At 40.5% G+C, this 9,789-nt stretch overlaps 1 long non-coding RNA gene across 1 annotated transcript; it reads left to right on the forward strand.

The window, feature by feature from the left end:
- Window positions 1-580: 580 nt before the first annotated feature.
- On the forward strand, window positions 581-8,932 carry LOC110490391 (uncharacterized). Its single transcript, XR_005036321.2, has 4 exons — window positions 581-669; window positions 7,242-7,398; window positions 8,180-8,218; window positions 8,591-8,932. It is a non-coding gene; the product is annotated as an uncharacterized LOC110490391 (long non-coding RNA).
- The last annotated feature ends 857 nt before the right edge of the window (window positions 8,933-9,789 follow it).

A 9,789-nucleotide genomic window follows, 5' to 3' on the forward strand; every position in this document is an offset into this window, starting at 1 on the left:
GGAAGAAAAGTAACTTATTGTAAATAAGCTGAATCTCATTTGAGTGGCTGTCTGATCTTATCATTCCTATGTCCTTCTAGAAAAGAGAATCAAGCAGACCATTGAAAGGATGTCTCTGAAATCTAACACAGGAGCTGACCTCAATGACCCAGTGGTAAAGGAACAGATGTTGGAGCAGGTACAGTAGTCCGACATCTCCAACATCAGAAATCAACGTCATCCTCACTCATTTCAGTCTTCTCATATGATCTCAAGTTTATATTCCTATGAAATATAACATTTAACTCTGATGCTTGATTAAAATAGGATGGCTGCTGGCTTTATCTGGTTTGATCACATCTCACTGATCAGAAAGGAGTTTATGAAGAATGGGAACATAATCCAAACCCTACGCTGGAGAGAACTGCTGAAAGGAGACGTTTAATGCAAAACAGTTCAACCTCCTAGCCCTCTAAGCACTTTTTGTGTCAGTCATGAAAATGACCCTCCTAATGTTTAGTCTGTTCTTTAGATTCCCTTGTACAGTGTTAGGTTTTGCATCCCATTGACAGTATGGAAATGAAGTAGTGTGTTTTCTTACAGTAGGTCAGTGTATGCAGAGGACGAGCCATGAAAGTGCAACAGGACATGGATGGAAGTTCTAGGAATACTAAAATAGTCAAGCTTACTGTAAGTAACCCTAGTACCTCATAACATATAAATAACATTATTTTAGTTCACAGACAATGATTTTCAAATACAAGTTTTTGTTCCAAGGTTTTTTTTAAACATTGAATGATAATCTATGATTTGTTGGTGTATGAATGTAATAAAGTGTGTTGTACAGGGCAATTTGATTAGTGAAGAGAGGAGGAATAAAAGGGACATTTGTGATTTTTGAAGTTTAAACATGTATAGTAACACATTTTAGTGAGGGATTTGCAGAGTGTAAAATTCTTCATAATGAGAAATATGTTGCACACTTTTCATGGACTTGTAGGGTTAAAGTTGATTTTGGGTGTCTTCTAAAGGCCCCCACCATTGATTATGTTATTCATTTGCTTATGTGCCATTGTACTTATGCTCACTGTATCGCTGAATATTGAGGCCTCTCTCTGTGTCTAGCTCTCTGCCCGGTGTCTGTGAGAAAGGTGAGAAAAGGGACTGAGGGTGATAGCGAGAGACAGCTTCTGTTTTTCTCTGAAGCAAGGGCAGATTTGCATACCGCTGAGACAGGTTCTCAGAAACCTGTGTTAAGAATAACTTGTTCTTTAAGCTGCACATGCAGGGTTTGACATAGGATAAGGCGTGATCTCGGGTAGATAAGATGCTGTCTTTCTATTGTCCGGGGCAGAACTCAGGAGAGACATCAGTTGTATGTTGATATTTGACTTCTGTCTACAACTGTATTCTAATTAAAATATCTTCTTTTTTTTTTAGTCTTGGTCTTTGTACACTACAACTCTACTCTAACCTGGTCTTGCAAGCCACTTCATCAGTTTATTTCATTCACACTCACTTATGGATGTTACTGTCGACATTCTTAAATAAAATGTTTGATTAGTGACAACCGCATTACCATAATTTTCAGCCTCTAGCATGAATGGTGAGATGGAGGCACAAATCGAAACAATGTAGAACTATGTGCCCACATCATGGTGGTATGGTTCAGAGAACTGTAAAGATGGAGACTGTTGTAAACATCATTATAATAATTAGGTGGGTGCGTGCGATTGTCCTATTTCATACATGAATTGGAAATATGCTGTTTTTGCATATCCCATATTTTGAGACACCCTCAGAGAGTGGGGTCACAGCCGGAGATCAGCCATTATTGACAGTGACCCTGGTGTGCAATTAGGGTTAAGTACCTTGCTCAAGGGCACATTGACCGATTTTCACCAAGTTGGATTGGGGATTCAAAACAGCAACCTTTCAGTTACTGGCCCAACACTCTTAACCACTAGTATACCTGCCGTTATGGGTGTGACCGTTTAACAGATATGCATGTCATGAACCTAATCAAGATTTGGATATTATAATTTTCCCTGGTGTGATGGTTTGTTGACTGTGTCAGCTATTACAGCTAACACTGGCTCATGGATAGCAGGGGAGAGGTGTGGGGTTCTTGCCCTTATTCATGTAGTTGATGGCTGTTATACATTAATCAACTTGATAAACCAAGTCATGTTGGCCTAGTTATTTAGCAAATCCTTTTATCTAAATCAACAGAGACAAGGAAGTAAAACCACATCCTAACGACTTCTTCTCTAGCACTGAACTCCAATAAATAAGCTATCAGCATGGACTACAATGTGTCCAGATCAGGAACTATGGGCTCTTGTACATCCAGAATTACGTTGCACTTTGTTTACACCATCTGGGATTAGGCTGCCATAGCCCTGCAGGTACCACATAGAAAACAATACTTTATTTTCATTGGGCTGTAGGAAGGCGACCTGCTTTGCATGAAGCTGCGAGAATGCACTGACACGGGTTACAATTATATTTATGAATTTCTTTTTTTTTTAACCACATATCTTCATATCTCGTATATGAGGTCAGTGGATATTGTTCTGTACCAGACTCTTTAGTGAAGCACATGTCCAATGCAAATACAGTAACATTTGCTGGTTACCAAATGTACTGCAAATTATTGAGACAAATGTGAACTTGATACACTAACCAAAATGTACATTCGATCAGACAACGTAGATGTACTGTATTTCTAAAAAACAATGTCAACTAATGTAATAACGTAGTAAGTGCTGCTCTCTGACCCATGAGGGCCATGGACAGACTGAGCACTCCTCACTGGACAATAGAGCCTGCTCTCTGGAGAGATCATTCATTTACACTGGAAGTAAGACTATAATCTTTTTTTGTTTTACATTTATATTTTCTATAAAAAGATAGAAAGAGAGGATGACAGTAGAGAAAGATAGACAGAGGTTGCATCAAAGATCACTAGGCCAGATTCAAACCTTATCAACACCATAGACATGTGTTCCAGAGGCTGTGTCATTACCACTAGACCAGATAGACTACAAGACTGCCATCTTATTGGGGTTTGTATCTGTAAGACAGGTGCAGGGATGGCATTTTAGCACCAATAGGGTCCCACTTGAACAAGCACTGTCAAATGTTGGACAGGAATGCTTCATGTAGCCTAATCCACTTTCAGATGCCACCTCTCTCTCCCCATTCTCACTAGGGATTAAATAAAAATGTGTGCATGTGGTTTCTATTATGATATAATTCCATACTGGTAAACATAGAACACAGTCTTGCAGCTACACAGTTCAATATGAGGAAAATAAGCATGCAACATTTGGATATCATTAGAGTTTTCCCTGGTGTCATGGTTTGCTGACTGTAGCAGTTATTGCAATCAGAAACAAAGGCTCATGGATACCAGGGACACAAGGGGGAGGTTTTTGCCCTTGTTCATGTAGATGACTGCTGTTATGCATGAAACATCTTGATGAATCGACAACGAGTTTCTAGCTTCAGCATGTTTACTAGCCTAGTCTGCGCATGTAATATATAGGTATGGATTCCCACAAGGGCCATCCTATTGTCACGGCAGATTTCCTCCTCTTCCTCTGAAGAGGTGAAACAAGGATCGGACCAATATGCTGCGTGGTAAGTGTCCATATCGTTTTTAATAACAAAAACACAACACTATGAATACAAAAACAATAAACGTGAAACGAACGAAAACCGAAACCATTACCGTGTGGCGAACAAACACAGACACGGAAACAATCACCCACAAAATACCCAAAGAACACAGCTGCCTAAATATGGCTCCCAATCAGAGACAACGAATAGCACCTGCCTCTAATTGAGAACCAATCTAGGCAACCATAGACTTACATAAACACCTCGAAAGGAAACAGCCCCATAAACATACAAAACTCCTAGACAAGGCAAAAACACATACATCACCCATGTCACACCCTGACCTAACCAAAATAACAAGGAAAACAAAGAACACTAAGGTCAGGGTGTGACACGTATTACATCTTCCCCTCTCCAATGAACAAGAATTCAACATTCAGAACCACTGAAGCATAACTGAAATGCAATTTGGAAACCAGTATTATTCTCTTTAACATCCTACTTCACATCCTGAACCAGTATTGTTCTCTTTAAAATGCTACTTCACATCCTCAAACCAGTATTATTCTCTTTAAAATGCTACTTCACATCCTGAAACCAGTATTATTCTCACGGGGCTTGTGGCTCTGTGAGAATGCTTTTTGGACAAGCTTGTGACTCTGTGAGCATTCCTTCTCCTTCTTGCTCTTTTTGTGCGTTGTCTTTGGCCTCCTCAGCATGTGTGGCTGGTAGATCTGGAAGAGCTCTGGAGGTGTGTTTTGTTCCTCCGTGTCTCCTCTGCCTGAGCCCGTTTCCACCACATAGGAGCGTGGAGCATCCACTTTCCTCAGCACTACTATTGTTGTCTTTGAGTTTGTAATCCACACACCTTGACCTTCTGTCATCTCTGGCTTCCCCGTAGCACGATGTCTCCGATTAAAGTCTCCGGGTTTGTGTTTGTCTCAGCCGTTTGTCCCTCTCAGTGAAGGCCTTCCTGTTAGGCCATCGGGGTTTGAGCTGAGCTGGCAAGACAGGCAACGGGGAGCGTAGCCTCCTGCCCATCAGGAACTCGGCAGGCGACGGCCCATGATGATGTGGTGTAACTCTAAGCTAACAGAGATCTGTATGGATCCTTGTTCATTTTCAGCAGTCCCTTGACTGTTTTTACAGCTCTCTCTGCCTCACCGTTGCTCTGTGCAGTGTAGGGGCTTCTGGTCACATGTAAAGTCATATACTGCGGCAAAAGCAGAAAAGCAGCTTGCTGATAACTGGGGAGTGTTATCTGTAACCAGGACCTCAGCGACCACTTACCTGGAAAAAATTGACTTTAATCCATTGATAACACTAGCTGATGTGGTTATGGGTGTCTTTGCTATATCAATGTATCTTGAGTAGTAATCGACCACTAGCAAATAAGTGTCATTTTTCCAATAGAACATACAGTGCCTTGCGAAAGTATTCGGCCCCCTTGAACTTTGCGACCTTTTGCCACATTTCAGGCTTCAAACATAAAGATATAAAACTGTATTTTTTTGTGAAGAATCAACAACAAGTGGGACACAATCATGAAGTGGAACGACATTTATTGGATATTTCAAACTTTTTTAACAAATCAAAAACTGAAAAATTGGGCGTGCAAAATTATTCAGCCCCATTTAGCTTCAATTTCAGCTTCAATTTTTTTGTAAGTTGTGGAATATGCAATTTAAAAGAGGCCGTCATCAATTAAAATTCCAAGATATTTATGAGGTTACAACCTCAATCTCCTTTCCCTGACAGGTAGTAATGGGTAAAAGGTTCAGGGCATCTGTCAGAAGACCGAGCGGGCATCCAGCTTTGTGAAGACTTTTGAGCCATCCAACTGAGCCAGTAACTACTCCACTGATGTGTCTCTCTCTGCAGATTGCCTCAAGTTGGTCATGTCCAATGTACCCATTGGCTTTTGGGACCACCACTATCCCTGCACACCAGTCAGTGGGACTCTCTATTTTAGATACAGACCCAATTTCTTCCATCCTGCCGAATTCTTCCTTTACTTTGGCCAATAAAGGGATAGGCACACGGCGGGGGGGGTGGTAAGGGAATAGGGGACCACATCCTCTTTCAGGTGGATTTTCTAGTCACTTTTTAGCCTTCCTAGGCCAGAAAACACTTTTGGGAATGTCTTTTTAAAAACCTCCCTGGGTCCTCCAGTTCGCCCACTCTCTCTAGGAGTTGCAAAGCTTCAATTGCTGGTAGCCCCAGCAACGGTCTGACCAGAGAGTCTATGACAAAGACAGGCTGGATGGCACTTTTGTCTTTACTCTCCAGTTTACTCACCAACTGCCCTACCACTGGTAATATCTTATTACTGGGCCCGTACATTCTTTTGTTTGTAGAGAGCAAAGGGCCATCTCTACTATAGCTACACAGCCTAGTTGGTATTGCTGTCACTGCTGCCCCTGTGTCTAGTTTAAATGACACAACCTCCCCATTGAGATTAATGTCTGAGTGCCAGCCAGCATCGTTTTCCCTTACTGCTCCCTGAAAGATGCTGTCCTGCCGTAGCTGCTGTTCTTCCTCTGAGACCTCATGCATTTGCTTTGATCAACAGACAGCTGAAAAGTGTCCTCTCCTGTGACATGTCCTGCATTCCGCATCCTTTGCTGGGCAATCTTTCCAGCTGTGGAAAGGAGATTTCCCACATTTGCGACAAACACTTGAACTAGCTACTGGCGCTGTCTATGGTGGTTTTCTACACGTCTGTCTCTGTTCTGTGTTCCCCTGTTTTTTTTTAGCTCGGTATGAAAACACATTTGTTTCCTCACTTTCTTCGCTCTGCAAGGAGCTGCTGCGGCGCAGCATCGTCTGCTGTCTTTTTACTGAATCACTCTTCCTAATCTGGTTTACAGCTTTGGACAAGGTAGGCTGGGAAACTAACTAACTTTTCAGAAAGTGAGATATTTCTTATTCCCACTTCAATCCAATCTCGGATCAGCATTTCCCTGACATCGCCAAACTGACAATGTTCCGCTGGCTTGTGAACAGCTGTGATAAAACTGTTGTTGTTTTCACCCTGCTCCTGCTTGCGCACATTAAACCTAGCTCTCTCAAATATAATGAGGCCCCAATTTTATAAGCCATATATAATTATTATTTTGTGCAAAAAAAACTAAGTTAGACAGGCCCACTGGGCTAAAAAAATGGACCAGCACATCTGGCATTTGCCCAGAATTCCATTGCACCATTTCTGGGAATTAGAATGCCATATAGCAATGCAGGTAACACATAACAGTAGCCCTTCTACATTTTATTTGCATTGTGTTTTCAGAAGGCTACCTGCTTTGCATGAAGCTGGGAGAACGCACAGACACAGGTTACAAAGATATCTTTTGTGGTTTTCTTAGTTTTTTAATCACATATATTTAATTTCTCATGAATCAGACGTCAGTGGGTCATTTACTGTAGCAGTCTCTTTAGTGAAGCCCATGTCCAGTGCAAATACAATGAACTGGGTACCAAATCAAATGTACTGCAAATTATTGTTACAAATGTGAACTTAATATGCAAACAGACATGTACATTCAATCAAGCAACTTAGATGTACTGCATTTCTAAACTGCACTGTAGTAAGTCCACTAATACATTCGGCCTAATGCTCAATGTTTTTTTTAATGTAGAGGGAGATGTTGGAGCTGACGTTTTAGCATCACCTGGGTGTGTTCACCTGGTCAGCAGAGAGGGAGGAGAGAAATACACCTCTATAAACTCCTCTCTTTCCCCTGTCTCCCCATCCATCTCACCATAATCTGGGGAGGTAAGAAGACAGCTAACTGGGTAGGTGTGCCATCATTTCAAGTTGCATTATTTAAAAAAAATGTCCCGATATGTTGAAACACTGTGCTTTTCATTGAAGAGGTAATAATTCAGTATGTTTAGCACCTTTGTAACTTTTACTGTTCAAGATGGTATTTTGAAAACATGAAATGATTTTGCACTCTTCTTTTCTTTGAGGTACTTATTCACACATTATTAGCAACCCTTTGTAACTTTTTTTAAATGATTAGGATGGTGCTGTGTATTTAGAGGTCAAATCTAATATTAGATGAAAATGTGTGGGTTGTTTATATGATACTTCTTAAGCATATCATAGACAATGTGGAAACCAATAGATTGGGACACTCTGAGACATTTGTGTTGATCTCCATCAGATCATTTACTATAGAATAACTAGGTTGATTTCATATTTATGTTACATTTTCAAATTGCATTGTTAATCAAAGTGTATGCCATATAGCTGTTCCATAGAGTAACTGCAATGCTACTTTGGTAGTCAAATAATCATAACTTCCTTGTCGTTGTTTTGTTTACCTGGGAAGTTACTCTCGGAAGGAAATTGTGCACATTAGTTCAGACTTGAAATTAATCTCCAAGACACAGACAATACTTTCTTAGACATTTTCTTCACATGAAATCTCTGAAACATGTGGGAATTGGCAAATTGTTGTGCTTTTTTACAAAAATGATGTTTCTTTCTAAATAATGCTATAAAAAAAATCTTAACTTGAATGAAGCACTGATGGCTTGTGTTTTAAACAATTTGATATGTTGTTCACAGTGGCAATGATACAGGAAATACTTCTACTCCTGCTGCTGGGTAAGAGATCAGATGGGATGAATATTCCTCTCTAGGTGTTATCAAGTAGCCCCTCCATTGTTATGACTTTTGACAAAATAGTAGTTTGTCACTACTGTTAACATCCACTTACACACATGAGTCACATGAGTATGGCAATGAAACCTATAAGGCATTTTTTTTCTATCTTCATGTCACAGTATAATGTCTTGGTCAACACATAAATGCAATATAATTTCAATCCAAAAGCTACAGTATCTTCCAGTGTCTATAAACAGAATCAGTCTCCTTGTACTGTATGTGGACAACTGTGTCAGTGACACAATCTAAATGAAAACAGAGCCTTAATATCCAAGTAACAACATTTTCCTGATGTGACCTTTGACCCCACAGCAGTCAGGGCCTCACCAGTGTTGATGGCTGAGGTGTCAGTACTGGCGGGAAGCTCTGTGACCCTTCTCTGCGGATACTCTGTGAAGAATCACGGGTATGACACATGCTGGGGCAGAAACTGTTATTACAATTTATTGGGTGAATGTGGATGTTCTGAACCCAGAGTGATCAAGAAAGCTGCCATCTCACCTAATGACCCCAAAAAATACAGCCTCAGCAGGGAAAACCTCACCATTTCCAACCTTCAGTTGAAGGACAGGGGGAGTTACTGCTGTTGTGTGGATATCTCAAGTGTATTGTACCGAGACTATACAGAATATTACAATCTAAAGGTAGTAAAAGGCAAGTGTTCATGATTCATTGTCATTGCTTGGTGCATGTATTCTAATTGTGAGCAAAATTGAGGTTTATTTACATTAAATACTGTAAACTACACTGCAACATGCTGCATTGTTGATTAGACATTGGCATCCATTGTCCAGGTAGAACACCTGAATATACAGTGCCTTGCGAAAGTATTCGGCCCCCTTGAACTTTGCGACCTTTTGCCACATTTCAGGCTTCAAACATAAAGATATAAAACTTTATTTTTTTGTGAAGAATCAACAACAAGTGGGACACAATCATGAAGTGGAACGACATTTATTGGATATTTCAAACTTCTTTAACAAATCAAAAACTGAAAAATTGGGCGTGCAAAATTATTCAGCCTCTTTACTTTCAGTGCAGCAAACTCTCTCCAGAAGTTCTTGTGAGGATCTCTGAATGATCCAATGTTGACCTAAATGACTAATGATGATAAATACAATCCACCTGTGTGTAATCAAGTCTCCGTATAAATGATCCTGCACTGTGATAGTCTCAGAGGTCCGTTAAAAGCGCAAAGAGCATCATGAAGAACAAGGAACACACCAGGCAGGTCCGAGATACTGTTGTGAAGAAGTTTAAAGCCGGATTTGGATACAAAAAGATTTCCCAAGCTTTAAACATCCCAAGGAGTACTGTGCAAGCAATAATATTGAAATGGAAGGAGTATCAGACCACTGCAAATCTACCAAGACCTGGCCGTCCCTCTAAACTTTCAGCTCATACAAGGAAAAGACTGATCAGAGATGCAGCCAAGAGGCCCATGATCACTCTGGATGAACTGCAGAGATCTACAGCTGAGGTGGGAGACTCTGTCCATAGGACAACAATCA

The sequence above is a fragment of the Oncorhynchus mykiss genome, chromosome 15 (assembly GCF_057628025.1).
Source record: "Oncorhynchus mykiss isolate SJ-2025 chromosome 15, ASM5762802v1, whole genome shotgun sequence".
NCBI lineage: Eukaryota > Metazoa > Chordata > Actinopteri > Salmoniformes > Salmonidae > Oncorhynchus > Oncorhynchus mykiss.